This window comes from Canis aureus, chromosome 13 (assembly GCF_053574225.1).
Source record: "Canis aureus isolate CA01 chromosome 13, VMU_Caureus_v.1.0, whole genome shotgun sequence".
Lineage (NCBI taxonomy): Eukaryota > Metazoa > Chordata > Mammalia > Carnivora > Canidae > Canis > Canis aureus.
Window position 1 is genome coordinate 23103416 of NC_135623.1, and position 22736 is coordinate 23126151.

The 22736-nt window shown below is 45.6% G+C and overlaps 1 protein-coding gene across 8 annotated transcripts in view; it reads right to left on the reverse strand.

Moving 5' to 3' along the window:
• ST3GAL3 (ST3 beta-galactoside alpha-2,3-sialyltransferase 3) overlaps nt 1–22122 on the reverse strand; it is a 197749-nt gene extending 175627 nt beyond the window's left edge. For 3 of the 8 annotated variants that reach the window (XM_077845340.1, XM_077845338.1, XM_077845336.1), the window contains exon 1: nt 21967–22120. The gene's annotated coding sequence lies outside the window, so the exon portion shown is untranslated. Of the gene's footprint in view, nt 1–9039; nt 9186–21966 lie in introns of those variants that run through there. The other 5 variants (XM_077845333.1, XM_077845331.1, XM_077845343.1 and 2 more) reach the window with 3 other exon arrangements.
• Nucleotides 22123–22736: the final 614 nt, after the last annotated feature.

The following is a 22736-nucleotide window of genomic DNA, read 5'->3' on the forward strand; positions in this document are numbered from 1 at the left end:
TCAGCTGATTCCAACTGGAAGCCAGAGGGCAAGGAAGCTGGGATGATGCTGTCTGTAAAGGTCAGTCACCAGCACAGAGGATACAGGTGGGTAATGGATCAATGAGGGGAGGAGAATAACAAGCATAGAGCATGATGTATTGGTTAGATAGAGTGAGGCACTGCTGTATGTCCTGCCACGGGGGAAATGTCTAGTATATACTGCTAAATGAAAACAAAAATCGAGTTGTAGAATAGTAATATACATCTACGTAGGGCCTCATACTGGTGGTAACAAACAAGGGCAACAGTAATACTGAAAATTAAGGCTACATATTAAGTACATACTTAATATGCATAGACTGAAAAGTAGAGGGGGTGTTTTATACAATCTATTTATTAGTATATTTATTATTTTTAATTTTTTGTACTTATGCAAATAACAAAGTTTTCAAATTGCAAATGAACTCAGAGACTTGCAATTCTAACAACACAAAGGACTATATATCCAGTGCTCCCAATGAAGACAAATTTAAAGTATAAGTGGCCTGCCTACAAAAGCAGGTGGCTGTTGGAAAGCCTTTCCCTTCGGAAGATGGCTGGTACCAGGCCCTCCTCCTTCTGTCTGTCCTGAAAGCAGATGTGATACCTGAACTGCCACAGCCACACAGTGACTCCAACCTAAGGCTCCAGCCAACACACAACCATCAGTCAGCCACCTGACTTATCTGTCCATTCAGCAAATATCAAATATTACAGAGAAGGCTGAACTAATTACCTATTTTACTTCTATCTTTTCCATTATGGAAAAGGATCTTCAAATGAAGAGTTAGAACAAACACCCAAAGAGAAAACTGATTTCTAAAAGTGGATGACATACAAAGAAGAGCTTAAAATAAGTCAAGACCTTCAAGACAAGGAAAAGAACAACATCTCAAGATTCTTAAAGAGAGAAAATTTCAAACTCATTGCTAGGACAAAAGCTTGAGGCTGTGAGAGGAACCAGTCCTCTCACATACTGCTTGGCAGTGGAAAGGAAAAGACCACATCTAACGAAATTACACATGCTTTTACCCTTTACCTCAATAACTTCACTTTTAAGAAACCATCCAGGGATCCCTGGGTGGCGCAGCAGTTTGGCGCCTGCCTTTGGCCCAGGGCGCGATCCTGGAGACCCGGGATCGAATCCCACGTCGGGCTCCCGGTGCATGGAGCCTGCTTCTCCCTCTGCCTGTGTCTCTGCCTCTCTCTCTCTCTCTCTCTGTGAGACTATCATAAATAAATAAAAATTAAAAATAAAAAAATAAAAAATTAAGAAACCATCCCAAGGGCACCTGGGTCACTCAGTACGTTGAGGGTACTACTCTTGATTTGGCTCAGGTCGTGACCTCAGAGTCATGAGATCCAGCCCTGCATCAGGCTCTGCACTCAGCACGGAGTCTGCTTGAGATGCTCTCTCTCCCTCTGCCTTTCCCTCGCTTGTACTCACTCTTGATCTTTCTGCGTCTCTCTAAAATAAATAAAGAAATATAAAAAAAAAACTATCCCAAAGATACACTGACAAAAATTCAAAACAACTTATGCACATACCTGTTCACTGCAGCACTATTTGTAATATAAGAGTAAGTCAGTCCTTCACTGGGATTAAATGAACTATATAACCACAAAACGAGAGGATTATACAACCACAAAAAGGCGCTCTCTCCACGTTCCTTTCTGAATAATTTAATCTAAAAGCCATTAAGCTTCAGGCACCAATCAAGGCAGGCATGTATACCTGGAATGAAGGGACATGTGGGGCATCAGTCCATCGTGACTGGTCCGGGGGTGTGGCAACAGGCAATACTGGGATTGACCAAGTAAGTAAATATACTGACGCTAAGAGGAGCCAGATTTCTCAATGATGGAGAAGGGAGGTGCAAACAGGAAAACTGGAATAAATTTGGGGGGTGTACTGAAGTGGAAGGGATTGGTGTAAATGGATGGCTTTTGATATATAAAAAAGATATAGGGCAGCCCAGCTGGCTCCGTGGTTTAGCGCCGCCTTCAGCCCAGGGCCTGACCCTGGAGACCCGGGATCGAGTCCCACGTCGGGATCCCTGCATGGAGCCTGCTTCTCCCTCTGCCTGTGTCTCTGCCTCTCTGTGTCTCTCATGAATAAATAAATAAAATCATCCTTAAAATAAAATTAAATTTAAAAGATATAAAAATAGAAGTAAAGATAGTGTGTGCCTTTGTGTGCAATACATGCATAAATTCCCAGCTCTGGTCACTGAAAAGGGCCTGGCAGCAGTCATGCTCCGATTACAGGGAGATGTACATCTAGCAACGAGGTCTTGGTTTTTATTTTATTTTTTTAAGATTTCATTTATTTATTTGAAAGACAGAAAGGGAGCATGAGCAGACAGAGGGGCAGAGGGAGAAGCAGACTCCCCACTGAGCAGGGAGCCTGACGTGGGGCTCCATCAGGTTCCTGGGATCATGACCTGAGCTGAAGGCAGATGCTTAGCAGACTGAGCCACCCAGGTGCCCCTAGACCTTGGTTTTTAAATACCATTCTTCCCTAATGGGAACCAAGGATCCCTGGAAGAATGGCCAATAGCAAGGCTGAAGCAAAGAAAGTATAAACAAGCCGAGGCTGGAAACTTCTAGGTGCCTAGAAGTAAGAAAAGTCTCAGAGTAAAACCATGGCAGAAGGAAAAAGGAGCCAGCTTGAGGGGCTCCTAATGGCCAGCTAAGGAGCAATTCAGACCAATAATAATAGATTATAACCCATTAACTAAGAACCTAATGAATGAGAGGAGAAAGCTTTCCCTCAGAGCAGAATGCCCACTAATGAATGCAGAAGGAATAATCTAATTAGAAAGTCACCATTTGGTGACCATTTCAGTAATAATTTGGCTAAGAAATATCAAAGGATGCTAAAATTAATGGGTAGACTTTTGAGAAATGGGGTATTATACAGTCTTCAAGTATCTGCTCACAAGATGTTTCTTAATTACAGAGGGGAGAAGAGTTGCTTTACAAAGGAGAGACCTGATAGACCCACCATAAACTAGCTGAAGGCTATATGAGAGCTCTCTGTAATATTTTTTGCAACTTTTTTTTGTAATTTTCAGATATTTCAAAAGAAAAAAGAAACCAAATGCTCAAGTAAGTGTTTGAATGAACATCCAAATGAGACATTTGGCAGCCACGTGAGATGTAACTGATGAAAAAAAAAAAAAAAGATGTAATTTATGTCTTTAAAAGATTTTATTCATTTTAGAAAAAGAGAGAGAGTGTGTGCACGCACAAGCAGGAGGAGTGGCAGGCAGAGGCAGAGGGACAAGCCAACTCCCCACCAATGCGGGGCTCGATCCCAGGACCTGAACTGAAGGCAGATGGTTAACCGACTGAGCCACCCAGGCGCCCCAAAAGGTTTTATTTTGTGAAAAAAAAAAAAAAAAAAAACTGTAATGACATAGGGAAATGCTGATGACATACTACTGGGTGAAAAAAAATTGACAAATGATATACCCAATCATTAAAAAAAAGAAGAAAAAGACTAGACTAAAACATAAGAACACTAACACTAGATTAATACTGAAGATTGTTGGGGCTGGAGGAGCTCACATGGCCTCCCTGCGCAGGTGAACAGTTGCAGTAAGCTCGCTTCAGCCGTAGAGGGAATGCGGCGATCTGGGCTCTTGCCCTTCCCCTGCAGTCATCTTTGAGAAGGAGGTGTTTCTCTTCTGTCCAAAGCTGATGCAACACTAAGTGCCAGGAGTTATGCAAAGCACGGGGACGCTAAGACAATCAAATTCATACCCCGCGCTAGAGGGTCCCCAAGTGTGCCACTGACCTTGTAACTGTCAGGCCTGCTGGACGTTACTGTCTTCCCATGCCTTGACCTTTCTACAGCATCTGAAACTGGAGGAGGCAGCACAGCAGGTGGGAGAGACCCTTCTCTGCCTTCTGTGCCTACCAATGCCAGCTCATCTTTAGGGCTCCGTTCAAGTCTTACCTCCTTGGGGAAGCTTTCCTTCATCATAGCCCCATACTCTGTGTCTGCTTCCATAACCTCCCATGCTTACCTGTGTCATAGCATTTATAAAACATCCTGCCTGTTTTTCTGCCTCGGCAAAGAATAAGTACACAATTTGAAAGCAGAAATCTGTAACTTAGGCCTGTGAATCACCTGCCTTTAACAGCACAGCACCACTGTTGAAAGAATAAACTACTGTATTTCTAATGATATGCCCCAACTCCAGACTCGGTATAGTAAGTTGTACACATTCCAAAACATAAAACATCCTGAAGGTATGATTTGTGTGCATGTACATATGCACAGCAATTTTTGAATCAGGAGAGAAGCTTGTGGTAATGTGTGCAGCTTAACATTTCCATTCTGCAGACATCCCCAAGGCAATTTCGTTCTGCTTCTGTGATTTAATTTGCCATCATTATGCTGACCATCCCAAACTTGATCTCTTCCATCTAGATAACTACTTCTGAGTTTCACGTCCGTGTATTTAACTTCCCACTCGACAGCATCATCTAGATGTTTCACAGATGCCCCAAATTTCCTCTTTCTCCACTGGTCCCCATCTCAAGTAAGAAGCAACAGCCTCCCAGGTGCTTCTGTCAGAGACCTGGAAGTCATCCTTGACACTACCCTCCTCCTCGCTCTCACCTCCACATAAATTCAACCACCGAGTCCTGTGAACTTCGCCTCTGAAACCCTTCCTGAATCCATCCTCCCTCCCTCCATCCCATTTCAAGTCGCTATCACCTTTGGCTTGGACTCCTACTACAGCCCCAGGTTAGCCTCCCATACCCACTCCCGATCCTCTCCAACTCATTCTCCACACAGCAGCCGATGTGAATTTATCTCACTCCCAGGCTTTAACTGTGCAAATGTCTCACCGTCCTTAGGGTAAGGCCCCATTCCCTTCACAGGGCCTGTAAGGCTCAGGTGCTCTGGCCCCTGCCGTCCTCTCCCCACACCTCTTGCCATCCCTGACACCTCGCCCGGGTGGGTCTGCAACACCGACCACCTCTCGGAGTGTTCCAGGCCCCATGCTCCCTTCCCAGGTCAGGATGATACTGTCTGGACCCTCCCACTTCAGCTCACCAGGTCCCACTCAGCCTTTAATTCTCAGCTTAAAGGTTAATTCCACAGAAAAGCCTTACCCGGCTCCACACTTTAGTTAGGTCTCCCTGTTATAAATTCCCACAGCAGCTGTTTATCCTCATCCCAGTACCCAGGGCACTTGTAATCTTCCGCGTATTTACAGTAATTTGTTTTAACATTTATACTGCGGCTAATCCAGGCAGGGAGTGCGTCTATTTAGTCACCACTGTATTCCTGGTAGGTATTCAAGAACTATCTGCTCACTGACTGAAGATTCATTCAGTCAATGATAATATGCTCACAAAAGAAACAAAGAAAGGTATAAAAGGTATATAATGCTAGGTTATTTTAATTGAGCCATCAAAAGAAAATCATAAAAATCTGAGCTCACTGAAACAACCTGCACCAAACTCCTGTCATTTCTAAAACAGCCTACAATACGGTTATTTTCTCAACTCTACCTGGCAACATTTTTTAGTCTAAAATGTCAGAATTTTGCTGACCTTCAAATATCAACCATACTGGATATAAACCCAAGTATGATGAAAGTATGCAGAGCAAAAACCACTAAGTATTTCCTGAGCATGTCCCCTGTGAATATTTTTGAGGCAAGCTAATTAGAAGTTATTATATGCAGTATTATTTATCATCCAGCTTCCCAAAAAAAGTCACTGAAAAGCTCATCAATTTTTTTAACAAACATTTTTGCTGAATGCACACCTCCTATTCAGACATTATGCATGACTAGGAGGATTTAAGTAGTTAATTAATATGCAATATGTTAAATTATTCTATGCAGAAGAACTGTGCATTTTCTAATTGCAAGTCAATGTGCAGGTAAGTTTATATTGTTAATATTCATATAGCACTTACTGTGGACCAATCACAGGTCTAAGTTTTGAACAATTTAATTCACTGAATCTTCTCGCCAATCCTAAGGTTATCATTCCCATTACATACAGAAAAAACTGAGGCACAGAGAGGTTAAATTATCTTGTTTAAGATCACAGAGCTAGTGGAGTGCCTGCGTGGCTCAGGTGGTTAAAAATCTGCCTTCACAGGTCATGATCCCAGGATCATGACCCACATCCGTCTCTCCGCACAGCAAAGAGCCTGCTTCTCCCTTGGCCTGCCACTCCCCCTGCTTGTGCTCCCTCTCTTTGTCAAATAAATAAATAAAATCTTAAAAAATACTAATAATAATAATCACCGAGCTAGTAAGTGGCAAAGCCAGGATCCAAATCCCAATGATCTGGCTTCAAGTTACAATACTTTTTCATCTGAAGAGGTGCTATAGAGTATATCAAAACAAAACAAAACAAAAAAATCAGCATGGGGTCTAAACAAAAATGCTGCAACCCAGTGGAAGAAAGAAGTAGGGAGGGTTGAGGCAAAACATGGTAGATGAAGATCCCAGGACAGAAAAAAATGCTGTCACAGAACAGATTAAAGATCCTTAACAAAGATTACCCAAGACCCCACCCACTCCCAAATGGCTCACAAGAGCTAAGAGCAGGCATTAAAGGGAGAGCTCAGGGAAAAAATACTAAGAAACACCATTTTTCTTAATAAAATAAAATTAGCATTCAGGTAGAGTGAACAAAGAAAAAAAAATACCATCACGAAAATGAAAGTCTCAGTGGAAGAGAACAAAGTGGTCACTGCTGAAAAGACAGTTAAGAGTCATGAAAGCAACAGTGGGGGTGCCTGGCTGACTAAGTGGGGAGAGGGTGTGGCTCTTCATCTCAGGATGGTGAGTTTGAGCCCCATGTTGGGTTTGTTTACTTAAAAAAAGTAAAATCTGGGCAGCCCGGGTGGCTCAGCGCCGCCTTCAGCCCAGGGTGTGATCCTGGAGACCTGGGATCGAGTCCCACATCGGGTTCCCTGCATGGAGCCTGCTCCTCCCTCTGCCTGTGTCTCTGCCCCTCTCTCTCTGTGTGTCCCTGATGAATAAATAAATAAAATTTAAAAAAAAAAAAAAAGTAAAATCTTGGAGGGAGGGAGGGAGGGAGGGAGGGAGGAAGGAAGGAAGGAAGGAAGGAAGGAAGGAAGGAAGGAAGGAAGGAAGGAAGGAAGGAAGGAAACACTGGTGGATAAAAAGCAAGATAAAATGAAAAACAGGGGATCCCTGGGTGGCGCAGCGGTTTAGCGCCTGCCTTTGGCCCAGGGCACGATCCTGGAGACCAGGGATTGAACCCCATGTCAGGCTCCCGGTGCATGGAGCCTGCTTCTCCCTCTGCCTATGTCTCTGCCTCTCTCTCTCTCTCTCTCTCTCTCTCTCCGCGTGACTATCATAAATAAATAAAAATTTAAAAAAAAAATGAAAAACAGGAGCACCTGGGTGGCTCGGCCAGTTAAGCCTGGGCTCAGGTCATGATCCTCACTCTAGAGCCCAGTCCCTCCCCTTCTCATGCTTGCACTCTCTCTCCCTCTCTATCAAGTAAATAAAATCTTTTTAAAAAAGAAAAAGAATAAAAAACGTAGGATTACTAAAACAAATCCAAACAACAAAACAAAAACATGCAGCAGCAGGAGTTAGAGGAGATCCACTGTACTCATAGTTGCTATCTAAAAAAAAAAAAGAGAACCAAGCAAACAGAACAGAAAAACATATGTAAAAATGGACTAGAGAGAGCCGGGCTGAGGGCGAGTTGTCCCAAAGATACAGTATTCTGGCTTCTCTGAATCACAATGCCCTAGGGGCAAGGATAACCTTGGGACCCCCAAAGGGAATGAAAAAGCTGGAGGGATGCTGAGGTCCCAATGACTCCTGTGTGGGTTACTGACTTACTGCCCCTCAGCTCCACATTCACCGTGTTTGCTTGCTCTGTCAAGATGGATCTACTCCCGCTAAGTACTTTTCTTACCAGGAGGCAGGATATTGAGTTCTGTCAGTAAAAGGTGCGGGAGGAAAAAAAGGGTTTTGTTTCTGGGTTCCAGTGTGTTCCTCTGGGTAGGCTCCTCTAGCACATCTGGCTTTCCCAGTGCCCAACCATGTGCAATGAGCAGCAGCCAACAGCTGCCCCAAGCACCCTTCTTGGGCAGTTTTGTAGCAGAGAGCCTCTGGTGAGACTTCTCTATGCAAACAGCTTCCTCCCAACACCACAGAAGGCTGATTTCCAGCCAATTCCAGCACGCAGCATCACAGGAACTCATCTGCAACCCAGCAGGCCATGGTCCTGTCCACTACACCCCAAAGTCTGTATCTTGGCTTGCACCAGGTGTGCGGTGGACCGGGGAGCTCTTCAATGAGCCCTCTCTCTCAGCCCTGGGGTGGTGGTTACTCCTTAAAAGGAGCATCTTAAAAGGTGCTACATCTATATTCTTTAGAGTTCTCTTTATTTCTTTGAAAAGCTTTATTGCATAGCATTCACGTACCGTACAATTCAACCATTCCACATTTCAATGGCTTTTAGTATTTTCACACAGTCGTGCAAACATTACCACAATTTTAGAGCATTTCCATTACCCCACAATGATATCTTGCACCCCTGAGCTGTCACCCCCCTGCCCAACCTCCCATTCTCTTAGCCCTAAGCAACTACTAATCTACTTTCTGTTCTACAAAATAGGCAAATGTCTACAGACACTTCATACATATGGAATCATAAAATATGTGGTCTTTTGTGACAGGTTCCTTTCACTCAGCCTGATGTTTCCAAGGTTCACATATGTTCACATATGTAACAGGATCAGTATTTCATTTCTTTTTAGTGCCAAATAACATTCCATCACATGAATATGCCACATTTTATTTATTCATTCATCAGTTGATGGACATTTGGGTTGTTTCCACTTTTTGGCGAATGATGCTGCCAGGAACACTGATGTACAAGTTCTTATAAGGACATATATTTTAATTTCTCTTGGTTGTGTGTATACACACACACACACACACACACACACACCTAGGGAAGGGCTTGGGTATACACCTAGGATATATACCTGGGTCATATGGTGACTATGTTTAACTGTAGGAGGAAATGCCAGCTGTACCATTTTACATTTCCATCAGCAACATATGAGATGAGAGTTCTGATTTCTCCACATCTGTGCCAACACTAGTTATTATCTTCTTTCTTACAGCCGTCCTAGTGGGTGTGAACCAAGCAAATGGATCAATAAATATATATATATATATATGCAAAAATAGATAATCATAGAAACCTGGGGTGAGGGCAAGTGTCTCATTCTGGTTTTGCTTTGCATTCTCCTGATGGCTAATAATGTTAAGCATCCTTCAATGTGCTTATTTACTTCTTACTAGCGGATCTCATGTTGCTCCAAATCCCCTTTATAGTTAATAATTTTTTTTAAAGATTTTATTTATTTATTCATGAGGGACACAGAGAGAGAGAGAGGCAGAAACACAGGCAGAGGGAGAAGCAGGCTCCATCCAGGGAGCTCAATGTGGGACTCGATCCTGGGACTCCGGGATCACACCCAGAGTCAAAGGCAGACACTCAACCACTGAGCCACCCAGGCATCCCTAGTTAATAATTCTTATATTAAAGTTTATCTGCTCAGAGTACTGTGTGGTTTCTCTCTCCTGATGAGACCCTGATTCCTGTAACACAGGTGGTCAGTGACTTTCTAAGTAGAAATCGGACATCCACGAAAGTTATAAAAATAGAAGACTGAAGAGGAAAGCTAAAAAATGTTTTGTCCCTGGTCAGATGCTCCCTTCAGAAGTAGCTGAGGAAAAGCTGGGGGGGTGGGGGGGAGGGTCCAAGGGAACAAAACTTTCAGCTCATCTTTGCTTTTATCTAAAAAACAAATAAGTAAAACAACACTTTCTGAATAGGAGCTGTTATGGTTTGCTTTTTGGGTTGTTTGTTTAAAGATTTTTATTTATTCATGAAAGACACACAGAGAGAGGCAGAGACACACAAAGGGAGAAGCAGGCTCCATACAGGGAGCCCGATGTGAGACTAGATCCCAGGAGGATCCTGGGATCACACCCTGAGCTGAATGAAGGCAGATGTTCAACCCCTGAGCCACCCAGGGATCCCTGTTAAGGTTTGGTTTTAAGGGGATTTTGCTTAATGGTGTTTTAATGGTGTTTGGGGGACAAGGTTATAGACATAATGTTTTATTTAGAAAAGGTAAATTCTCTGTGTAAGAGTAAAAATGCTGAATGCAATCAGTCTTGAGAAAATTCAACTGGGGGCAGCCCCAGTGGCGCAACGGTTTAGCACTGCCTGAAGCCCAGGGCGTGATCTCCCGGATGAGTCCCACGTCGGGCTCCCTGCATGGAGCCTGCTTCTCCCTCTGCCTGTGTCTCTGCCTCTCTCTGTCTCTGTCTCTCTCTCTCTCTCTCTGTCTCTATGAATAAATAAATAAAATCTTTTTAAAAAAAATTTTTTTAAAGAAAATTCAACTGGAATGTTTGAAAAGGTGACCCTCCTTTGCCTGGGCCAACTGAAATCAAAGGGTGGGGGCTGGTGTTGAAGGGGGCTGGGAGATGGCCATGTACCCAGAAAACTAGAAACAGAAAACTGTAGCCTGAGAGCAGTCAGTAACGATACTCACACATGGGCATGGATGGCAGTGTCCCAGTAAAACCTACAAGCTCATTTGCCAGCCCCTGTTGGGTGCCTTGTGTGTGGGCATGTAACATGTAGCAAAAGCATAAAAACACGTATGGGAATTTAAAAACTTTAAATTCAAGATGCTGCTTTCTCTGGTGAACAAGGAAAGAGACTAGGGAAAAAATACATAGGAGGCATTTACTGGAAATGTAACATTCTATTTCTTTTAAGCAAAATGAAACAAAATAAAACCCCTGAAGCGATATGGCATATTAAGACTTAGAAACAGACATCATTATACAGTTCTGGTGTTCTAAGTGTAAAATACATCATTAGAAAATATGGGGGCGCCTGGCTAGCTCAGGGGGCAGAGCATGAGACTCTTGATCTTGGGGTAGTGAGTTTGAGTCTCTACACGCTGGGTGTAGAGATTACCAAAAGTAAATAAATAAACTTAAAAAAATAAAAATAAGAGTAAAATCTTTGGGATGCCTGGATGGCTCAGCGGTTGGGTGTCTGCCTTTGGCTCAGGGCGTGATCCTGGGATCCGGGATTGAGTCCCACATCGGGCTCCTTGCATGGAGCCTGCTTCTCCCTCTGCCTATGTCTCTGCCTCTCTCTCTCTCTCTGTCTCTCATGAAGTAAATAAAATCTTAAAAAATAAAATCTTTACAAAAAGAAAGAAGGGGCACCTGGGTGGCTCAGTCAGTTAAGTGTCCAACTCTTGGTTTTGGCTCAAGTCGTGATCTCAGGGTCATGAGATTGAGCCCCACATGGGGCTCTGGACTCAGTGCAGTCTGCTTAAGACTTTCTCCCTCTCTGTCTGCCCTTCCCTGCCCCTGAACTAGCATGAGCGCTCTTGCTCTCAGAAAGAAAGAAAAGAAAGAAAGAAAGAAAGAAAGAAAGAAAGAAAGAAAGAAAGAAAGAAAGAAAGAAAGAAAGACATATAGATAGATGAGATAAATATTCCCTTTCATCACTGTTGAGACTTTAAATGTCTTAGGTCTGTGTAGTAGTTCAGCATTATTTATCTGCCCATGTCTTTTTATACATATATAAATATATATGTATACATATATATAATACTATATGTTACACGTAACATAACAGATTATGTATATAACATATAATATATATCCAGGCACAAGCTATTATTAGGTGCCCAAATCCAACAGTAGGAGCACAGTGCAGTACCTGCCCTCGAGAGCCGTGTGATGCAAGCAGTTAGAGTATAAACAACATTATGAGATAATAGAAATTACTGTGCGTAATGTTTAGCAAAAGATTCAGGAAAGAAGGTGAAGCAGTAAAAAGGGTAGGAAAGGCATTAGATGCTGTGCTGAAGAGTCTGGAATGTACCCCATCAGTAAGGGAGAACCACTTAGGGGATTAAGCAGAGAAATGATGGTCAGATCTGTAGTTTAGAAAGATCACGGGAGAAGCGGTATGGAGCAGGGCCTGGGGAAGACTAAGCCAACAGGACGAGGCCACCACAGCAGCTCAGGCCCTGTGTCTTCAGAGAGGACGGACATCACAGAGGGTACTCAGCCTGAGGCACCATGGCACCGAAAGGAAACAAAACTCTTCTTGATTAATGCTTCCGATATTTTTTTTAAGATTTTATTTACTTATTCATGATAGTCACACAGAGATAGAGAGAGGGGCAGAGACACAGGAGGAGGGAGAAGCAGGCTCCACACAGGGAGCCCAACGTGGGACTTGATCCCAGGACCCCAGGATCATGCCCTGGGCCAAAGACAGACGCTCAACCGCTGAGCCACCCAGGCATTCCTGCTTCACACAATCCTCATATCCAATGTCTTGTGGCACATGAGGTTTAGGAAGAACCCTCAGGAAGTGTGAAGGCCCATCATTTGCTCCCCCGCTTTGTGATGCGGTGCAGTGTATGCTTTATAGTGACATTAACATGGCTCATCCCCTAAGAATTGAACCTTTTAAATAGGACCATAACCAAATGTGACAAAGAGATGGTGAGTGACCACGAAACTCTTAAACCTCAAAGTAGTTCTCCAAGTACTGTTTGGCTGACAGGGGTATAAGATTTCTAGAATTAGGGGCGCCTGGCTAGCTCGGTCAGTGGAGCATACAACCCTTGATCTCCAGCCTTTGAGTTCAAGCCCCACATGGAGTCATAGAGATTACTTAAAAATGACATCTTTAGGGACGTCTGGGTGGCTCAATGGGTTAAGTGTCTGACTCTTGATCTTGAGAGCTCAGGTCTCAATCTCAGGGTTCTGAGTCCAAGCCCCACAATGGGCTCCACCCTGGGTGTGGAGCCTACATAAAAAATAATAATAATAAATAATAATAAAACAAAATCTTAAAAAAAAATTCTAGAACTAAAAAAGCAGTTGTATATTTTCCTTTTACAAAAATACTGGTGTTCAGGGATCCCTGGGTGGCGCAGCGGTTTGGCGCCTGCCTTTGGCCCAGGGCGCGATCCTGGAGACCCAGGATCGAATCCCACGTCAGGCTCCCGGTGCATGGAGCCTGCTTCTCCCTCCTCCTGTGTCTCTGCCTCTTTCTCTCTCTCTATGTCTATCATGAATAAATAAATAAATCTTTAAAAAAAAAAAAAAAAATACTGGTGTTCCAAGTTTGCTGACCATTACTGGCAACAGCAAATGTCTGTTAGCAGTATGGTACTTAGCAGATATTCCAAAAATACACACAACTGTCCTTTCAAGGTAAATGACATGTCTTAACCAAAGCTAGAAACTAGTTACTTTTTTTTTTTTAAGATTGTATTTATTCATGAGACACAGGCAGAGACATAGGCAGAGGGAGAAGCAGGCTCCTGGCAAGGAGCCGGATGCAGGACTCGATCCCAAGACCAGGATCATGCCCTGAGCTGAGGGCAGACGCTCAACCTCTGAGCCACCCAGGCGCACTGAAACTAATCACTTTTTTTTAAAAGAAACTATGTTGAATGTATTTTGAAAAATGATCTTTGGGGAGACACCAAGGGTCAGTTAAGCGCCAGACTCTTGATTTTGGTTCAGGTAATGATCTCAGTGTTGTGAGATCAAGACCCACATCCAGCTCCACACTGGGAGTGGAGTCCGCTTAAGATGCTCACTCACGGGATCAGCCAAGGGCGTGATGCTGGAGTCCCGGGATCAAGTCCCGCAATGGGCTCCCTGCATGGAGCCTGCTTTTCCCTCTGCCTGCCATTCTCTCTCTCTCTCTGTATCTCAAATAAATAAATAAATAAATAAATAAATAAATAAATAATCTTTAAAAAAAATAATAAAATTTAAAAAAAAAGATGCTGGCTCGCTCTCTCTCTGCCTCTCACCTCTTCCCTCTAAAAACAACAACAAAATCAAAACCAAAAACTGATGTTTAGGGACGCCTGGGTGGCTCAGGGGTTGAGCGCCTGCCTTCGGCCCGGGGCGTGATCCCAGAGGCCCCGGGATCAAGTCCCACGTCACACTCCCTGCATGGAGCCTGCTTCTTCCTCTACCTGTGTCTCTGCCTCTCTCTGTCTCATGAATAGATAAATAAAATCTTTTAAAAAATTAAAAAAACAACCTGATGTTTGGTAGTGTTCCCACCTTATTTCATTTTGTTGTCAAAAAGATAAAAAAGTGGGGATCCCTGGGTGGCGCAGCGGTTTAGCGCCTGCCTTTGGCCCAGGGCGCGATCCTGGAGACCCAGGATCAAATCCCACGTCAGGCTCCCGGTGCATGGAGCCTGCTGCTCCCTCTGCCTGTGTCTCTGCCTCTCTCTCTCTCACTGTGTGCCTATCATAAATAAATAAAAATTAAAAAAAAAAAAAAAGATATAAAAGTGTCATGTATAAAAACTCTCATATCTATGTCAGCAGTTCTCAAACTGATCCAGGGACCTATGAGGGTCTCCAAGGCCCTTTCAGCAGATCCACAAATTTAAAACTATTTTCAAAATAATTCTCAGACATCATTTGCCTTGCTTACTCTCACTTTCTCACAGGGGTCCAGCAGATTTTCCAGAGGCTACATATCACAACAGATCACAACATCACTGTCCTCACACCTAATGGAATGTATGGTTGTATTCCTGTGATTTAAATGTTCTCGGTGGGGCACCTGGGTGGCTCAGACAGATAAGTGTCTGCCTTCAGTCTCTGGTCATGATCTCAGGGTCGTGGGATCCAAGCAGGGAGCTTGCTTCTCCCTCTCCCTCTGCCTGCCACACCCCCACTTATGCGCATTTTCTCTCTCTCTCTCTCTCAATCTCTGTCAAACTTTAAAAATAGGGACACCTGGGTGGCTCAGTTATTGAGCATCTGCCTTCAGCTCAGGGTGTGATCCTGGAGTCCTGGGATCTAGTCCTGCATCGGGCTGCCCACATGGAGCCTGCTTCTCCCTCTGCGTGTGTCTGCCTCTCTCTCTCTGTGTCTCTCATGAATAAATAAATAAAATCTTTAAAAAAAATTTTTAATAAATAAAGCAAAATTTTCTCAGTAAGTTTTAATATCTTAAATCTCAATAGACAAAGCCCATAAAAATGGAAGTTCTTTGGGGTTTCAATAATTTTAAAACTTTTAAAGGGGTCTTGAGACTAAAAGCTCTAAGAATCACTGCTATGTAATTTATTTTTTATATACTTTAGAAACTTAGTAATAAAGCGTCAATTATGCTTCAATTAAAAAAAAAAAAAAAAAAAAAAAAACTCAGTGGAGGGCACCTGGCTGGCTTAGTCCGAAGAACATGTAACTCTTGTTCTCAGGTCGTGAATTCGAGCCCCATACTGGGTGTAGAGATTACTTAAAAAATAAAATCTTTAGGAAAAAAAATTCTATTGCTAAGTTCTTTCCTTTAATTAATTAACTAATGAATTAATTAAAGTAATCTCTACACCCAACATGGGGCTCAAACTCATGACCCAAAGATTAAGACTCACACACTCCACTGACTGAGCCAGCTAGGTGTTCCAGTCATAGAATTTTTTAACCTGTTCAACATATTTCTAAGAATTGAACATTTTATTAGATTTTAGATTTTATTTATTTATTCATGGGAGACACAGAAGCAGAGACACAGGCAGAGAGAGAAGCAAGCTCCCCTGCAAGAAGCCTGATGCAGGACTTGATCCCAGGACCCCGCGATCATGACCTGAGCCAAAGGCAGAAATGCTCAACCGCTGAGCCGCCCAGGTGCCCCTGTTCAACATATTTCAAACAAAAGGTCTCGGTGGATTTTTAAGTCATGTCAAAAATACACAAACATGCCATCTTTCCATTATTTTGTAAGAAAAACTGACATCAAGGAAAAGGGGAAATGCACTGACATGTAGTCAAATAATAAGACAAGAAGATAGTAGATGACATTTAATCAGAGTAACATAAATTACATTGTACAGGAGCTCAGAGAGGAGGAACTCCCATCATCAGCCAGGATGACCAGGGAGGAACCTAATAGAAAGCAAATATGATTAGAGCCCCATTATCATCTTTAAAACCATGCTCAAAAGAAGAGAGGAGCAAAACTTCAGAGGGAAGCAGTCAACGACAAAAGACCAAAGAAACACACACTCTGGCTGCACGCGCAGTGCTCACGTTACAGGGCCAAGAGTGTGTGCACTCTGCACACACGGCTTCTGGGTGAGGGCTGGAAACAGCTGAAGAGCCATATATCATTTGTTGGCATTGAAAGAATGTTTATGCTGGTATGATATCCGTATCAGTTCTTTCCTTCTGGATTTCAGAAGAATTCCCCATGCCTATCACTCCCAGACCAGAATTTGCCAATCACTTAAGATATAGAAATAAAACCACAATGTTGACAGTGGCTATCTCTCTAGACCAGGGGATGTAAGGCTCTCCATCACCCACCATGAACTAGGTAAATGTCAGAAGTCTTAAAACTATTATTTTTACTTTAAGAGGTCCTTTATGTTATCTAATAGCACCAGGCTTTCTATTTGCTTGAATCCCCAGAGGCAGCAACCCGGCAAGGTAGGGACTTTTTCACCCCATTTTACAAATTTGGAAACCAAGAAGATACAAAGGGTTCTGAAGCTTGCCCAAGGTCATACTGCAGACACTAGGGAAACCATGAAGGAAATCCTGGTCTGCAAACTCCTGTATATGGTGCTCAAATCCACCCCCAGGAAGGACCTGGCCTCCGCCCCTCACATCACTGCCCTAGTCTAACTGGTGCCTCCCCCAACTCACCCCACGCTCCTCTCTCCCCACAGATAAACATTCTATGACTCTTGTGTAGCAGGCACAGAACTATGGCTGCAAACCTCAGAACCTCCCATGGCAAGGAAATGGGGTATTTACTCCTCCGCTTCCTCTACACACAGTGATCTTCCAAAAAAAAAAAAAAAAAACCAAAGTTGCTTTCCTACCTTCAAATCCTTCAGTGGCTCCTAATGATCTGCGGGACAAAGCTCTGACTCCTGAGCTCACAAGCCTTTGCAAGCTGCCTTCTGCAGCCTTCACACGCTCCCTTTTCTCTCCTGCCACTCAAGTGTCCTCAGGACACAGCCACACTTGTTTCTAGGCCATTACACCCATCGCTTCCTGTCAGAAAGCCTTTCAAACCCACATGCAACCAGCTTATAATTAGTGACTCTTCCAGACTTAGGTTAGGTGTGAACTTCTCTGGATAACCATTATTTATATTCCCAGAGCCACACCAGGTCCCCTTTTAGGAGATCCCACGGGACCCTCAAACACAGCCCTTGTTACCATGTATTTTAACTACTGGCTTACTGGCTTCTGGTCCTACCAGACTATAGGCTCCTTTATTAAGGCCAGGGACACCTCATTCTTATTTACAATGCCATGACCCAGCACAGTGTCTCGCACACAGCACCTGTTCGGTAAATATTCATGGGATGACTGGAGTGGCTCATGTGATGGGGGACATACAGACATGCACATGACTAAGTAAAATAAAACATGACAAATGTGAAAATTAGAAAGTTGGGAAGGAAAAAAAGTAGGGAAATCTGAGGGAACCCATCTACTTACATTCCTGGGGTTTCTCAACATTTTTTCAAATCCTGCTGCTGCTGCTGCTGCTGGTCACGTTCATGAACATGAGTGCTTACTCTGAACCAGGTACTATGCAAAGCACTTTACCAGTAAACAAACTCTTCTGATTCACCCTATGTGTTGAAAACACCCTATGCATTTTACTGATAACCTTGGACTCAAAAATAAGACACTTGCTCAATGGCAGACAATTAGTGGCAGAGACAAGATTTCAACCCAGATCTTGTCTCCCAAACCATCGCTCCAACCAGCAGTCTAGGCTTCTATGCCTTATCGAAAGTGAAATCTCAGGGCTCCTGGGTGGCTCAGTCGGTTAGGCATCCAACTCTTGGTTTCAGCTCAGATCATGATCTTGGGATCAGAAGATGGAGCCCCGGGGCAACCTGGGTGGCTCAGCAGTTTAGCGCCACCTTCAGCCCAGGGTCTGATCCTGGAGACCTGGGATCGAGTCCCTGCGCGGAGCCTGCTTCTTTCTCTGCCTGTATGTGTCTCTGCCTCTCTCTCTGTGTGTGTGTGTGCGTGTGTGTGTGTGTGTGTGTGTGTGTGGTCTCTCATGAATAAATAAAATCTTTTAAAATTTTTTAAAAATTAAAAAATAAGATAGAGCCCCATGTCGGGCTCCACACTTACTGCAGAGTCTGCTTGAGATTCTTTGCCCTTCCTCCGGCTTGCTCCCTCTCTCTATCAAATATATAAATAAAACCTAAAAAAAATAAAAAGTGAAATCGCTTCCCTGAATACCAAAGTTCGATGGCCTCAAGGAAACCCAATTAAACCAATGTTAGACTAAGATTCCTTCCTAATTATACAAGTGAAAATGTACCTTGAGTTATTTCACTCTTCCTGGCTAAATAACTTGAATATGATTGAGCTTTTTTTGGATGCTTCAGGACCATTCCCATGTTCATTATTGAGGGTACTGTGTAACAGTGGTGCCCTTAGGCGTCACTATGCTGGGACTAGGGTGCACCAGACGACCCCTGTACCAGCAGCCCTGGCCTGTGGGCATGTACAGTGCCAACTTCCCAATCCACCCTCATCCCATGCCTAGTTAGAGCTCCTAGTTCTTGCTGCTGTCAACATGCTCATCTCTAGCAGGCCTTTTGATTTTGCTACCTCCAATCTTTTACGGACTATGATACTCATAAAAGATGTAGTAGTCCTTCCTGCTGCGCACCAATTAGGTCTGGCTCTTTGCTTTCTAGGCACATGTTAAGGTACAATTCCCTGGTCTTCTTTAAAGTTAGGCATAGCCATGTGACTTGCCTTAGCTGATGAAATGTGAACGCAAGTAACATGTGCCATTTGGGAACCATACCCCCTGACCACCATCTTTCACACAATCAAAATGATCGTGCAAACACTACATTCAGATAGAGTGTCCAAAAGCCTGGGTCCCTGAGTGACTGACTGTGAGGCACATAGTTCCCCGCACACACACGCGGGGACACATGTGGCCTGAATGAGAAATCATTTTGTTCTGTTAAGCCACTTAAGTCTTAATGGGTTTTTGTTAATGCAACCTAATCCAAGCTATCTGGATCAATACATCAGATCATCAGATCTCTCTCTCTCTCTCTAAGATTTTATTTTTAAGTAATTTCTACATCCAATATAGGGCTCAAACTCACAACCCAGAGATCAAGAGTCACATGCTCCACTGACTCAGCCAGCCAGGCACCCCTCATCAGATCTCTTAGTAAGGAATTCTCTCACATAAGTAACTTCCTTTACAGATTTTATGATCAACATTTTGTTTACACAAAGAATTTTTTTTTGCATCCATCTTGGTTCAAAGCTATGTTCAGTATAAAACAAACCTGTCAAGAACCTACTATGTACAAAACACTATGCAAGATGATGAAGACGACCCGACTCTATGTCTCAAAAAAATCTCAGTCTTATGTTGACAACTGTGCCAAAAAGGCAGACTCTAGTGTTATAACAGTCTAAAGGAAAGACAAGTCCCATCTAGACGGGAAGAAAAGTACAGGAAAGTCTCACGAAGGAAGTTCCATATCACATGGCCCTGAAACATGGGTAAGAACCAACAATTAAAGATTCAAGGGGGTCATTTAAGATAGAAAAAGCAACATAAGCAAAGGTATGGAACACAAACAGCAAAGCACAAAAAGCAAATAGTTCTACTGACCTGGAAAAAAAATCATAAAACCTAAGGGGATGGGATCCCTGGGTGGCGCAGCGGTTTGGCGCCTGCCTTTGGCCCAGGGCACGATCCTGGAGACCCGGGATGGAATCCCATGTCGGGCTCCCGGTGCATGGAGCCTGCTTCTCCCTCTGCCTGTGTCTCTGCCTCTCTCTCTCTCTCTCTCTGTGACTATCATAAATATATAAAAAAAAAATTAAAAAAAAAAAGTATAAAAAAAAAAAAACCTAAGGGGATGAAAAGCAATGAGCTTACCCATAGTGTCTGTGCCAGGCTGGTCTGAGCTTAATTCAACAGACAGTGGGGAACTGTTAAAAATCTTGACTGGGGAAGGGAGACATCTGGAAGTGATAGAGGTACACAGAATAGATGGGAGGAAAGGAAAAAAAATTGGGGGTTTCCCACAATTCAACAGAATGGTATCGATGATCCCATATAAGCCTGAAGACAGTAGAAATGGAAAGAAGCAAATGCAGGAGTCCATCAGCAAGGCCCTGCAGCCAAGTGAACACAAAGGGCGAGAAGGAAGGCAAGAGGTGCTGATCCCTGGGCAGCTGCCAAGGATGGTCAGTCCATGCAGCTGAGATTAATCAGAAAAACGACAAGAACAAATAAAGTGCTACTGTCTATTTTTCTAATGGCTAGCTGAAGTAAATGCTACCACCTGCCCGAGACAAAGTACTTCTCCCTTTGATGCAACCCACCCACCTTTTTTTTAACCTCTCAGTTTCTCTAACAAGAACCCAGAGGAATCACTCATGAGCATTTCGGGTTGTCCCCTGCCCCACTGGCCATCCTCACTTTCTCATTTCCTCCCTTCTTCATCCCCCAGGCTTACCGAGTCACTGCTCAAGGCAAGCCTCAGCTTCCCTGTGAACCCTTCCTCTAACACCTGGGTTTCTCCTTTCCCCAGATCCTCGTGCCTACTGTCGAGGAATCCTAGAGGCAAGATCGTCGGTTATCAGCTTCCTGTGTGCCCTTTAGTCCCACAGCTATCTCCTGGGCTCATCAGAACAGGACTCTTAGGTTACGGGTCTTCCGTTGCCCACACTCCTCACTGCCTTGCACACAGTATGTATTCATTAGGCGCTTTATTGATGACCCTAAGCCAGTCGCTCTAAGAACATGCCTGTCTTATTCCCTCTTTAATAATCTACTTTTATTAAACCACGACTACACATTCAGACACACAAAACTGCGAGACTCATCATTTCATACTTCAAGATGTCCTTGGGTAAAGAATCTTTCATCTCAGGAGGCGTCATTGCCTTAAGAGATGATCTGAAAACACCCATTTGGTCATACGTGTTGGTGTGCCAGCTTCCTCTCAATCCTTGTGACTTGCAGGTAAACCAGACGGCTCCACGATCATCGTTCCAAGGTGACTGTGACTCCCAAACAACCTCACGTTCCACGAGGACACGTTTAACTTCAGGAACCTAGTAAGTGCTTCTGTTCTACCTTCAACCGGCTACAGCACAGACAACTCAAACCATGACCACAGAAAAGTTCCCAGTTTGTTTTGTTTTGTTTTACCAAATAACAGCCGCTTTGGTTGGCCTCTCTGTCTCTCTCTCCCAATTAACTACTAGGATTTAGTTCACGCGTCTCACTCTTTCCTCGGGACGGAAACGCAAACAGAAACGAAGTGGACTGAGGCATCCTAAAAATGAGCAGCGGTAAAGAAGAAATCCCAAATATTCGTGGGACAGCATCCTCCCCAAACCTGCTCTCATCACGGAGGTGCCTCCCCTTGCAAGCAGGACCCCGGAATCAACAGCGGGGGATGGGGTCGGTGGGGATGGTGGGGGGCCGGAGGGGGGGGCCGGAGGGAGGGGAGCCGGGAGGCCAAGCGTGCGGGCCCCAGCGACCGGACCCGAGCGCGCGGCTGCCTGAGCGGCGAGCAGGGCGGCCGCGCGCTGCGACTCCCGCTCCGCCGGCGGAGGCCGGGCCGGCCCTGCTGGGCGCCAGGTGCGCAGCGCGCGGGGTCCCGCAGCCGGCTGCAGGCGCCCTCCCCGGGCCCGGCCGCAGCCGCCCCTCCGGGCCGAGGTGGCCGGGGCCGGGCCCCAGGGCTCGGGGCAGCTGGGCCGTGCCTCCCCCCCACGCCCGTCCCCGGCGCGGGCGGGGCGGCCCCCGTTAGCCGCGCGCACGGCGGGCCTTACCGCAGCGGAGACGGAGGCAGCGGGGAGGCGGCGCCCGGGCCGGCGCGGGCGGGGAGGCGGAGGCCGAGGCGCGGGCGGCCGCCACAGCCGCGGGGGAGCCCGGCGGGCGCCCACGACGCGGTGGGCTGCACGGGCGCCGCCATGGTGGGGACGCAGCGGCGGGCGGAGCGCGACCACCAATCCCGCTCTCCGCCTCGGCGCCCTCGCCGGGGGTCGGGCGGCGCCGGCCAATCGGGGCGCGGGAGGCGGGCGGGGCGCCGCGCTGACCAATGGGGAGCGGCGCTGCGGGCCGTGGGCGGGCGCAGGCTCGCGGAGGCCCAATCGGCGCGGGACCCGGGCCGCGGGGCTGCGGGGCTGCGGGGCTGCGAGTGGGCTCGGCCGCCGGCAGCAACCCCCTCCCCCGCCTCTCGCCCCGCAGGCGCCCCGCAGGCGCCCCGCGGCCGCGACCCAGCCACTCGGGACACGTGTCCTCGCCGGCGACGGCCCCCCGGGGCCCAGGGCTTGGGGGGAGCTCCGCGGGCTGGGCGACCCGGCCCGACCCTGCGGCGGCGGAGGGCACGGGGTTCCCTGCTACGGGCGGGGGGGGGGGGGGGGTGGGGGTGGAGGGCAACGGACACGTCTAGCGCGGACTCAGGACCCCCGCCCTGTGCAGCTCCCGAGGTCCCAGCTCCCTCCCACCCTTCGCTCCCGCAGCTGAGCCAATAGCAGGGATGGGGCTGCGAGCCTCGGTTGCCCACCCGGGGTACCACCTTAGCAGCCGGCAGTTTGCC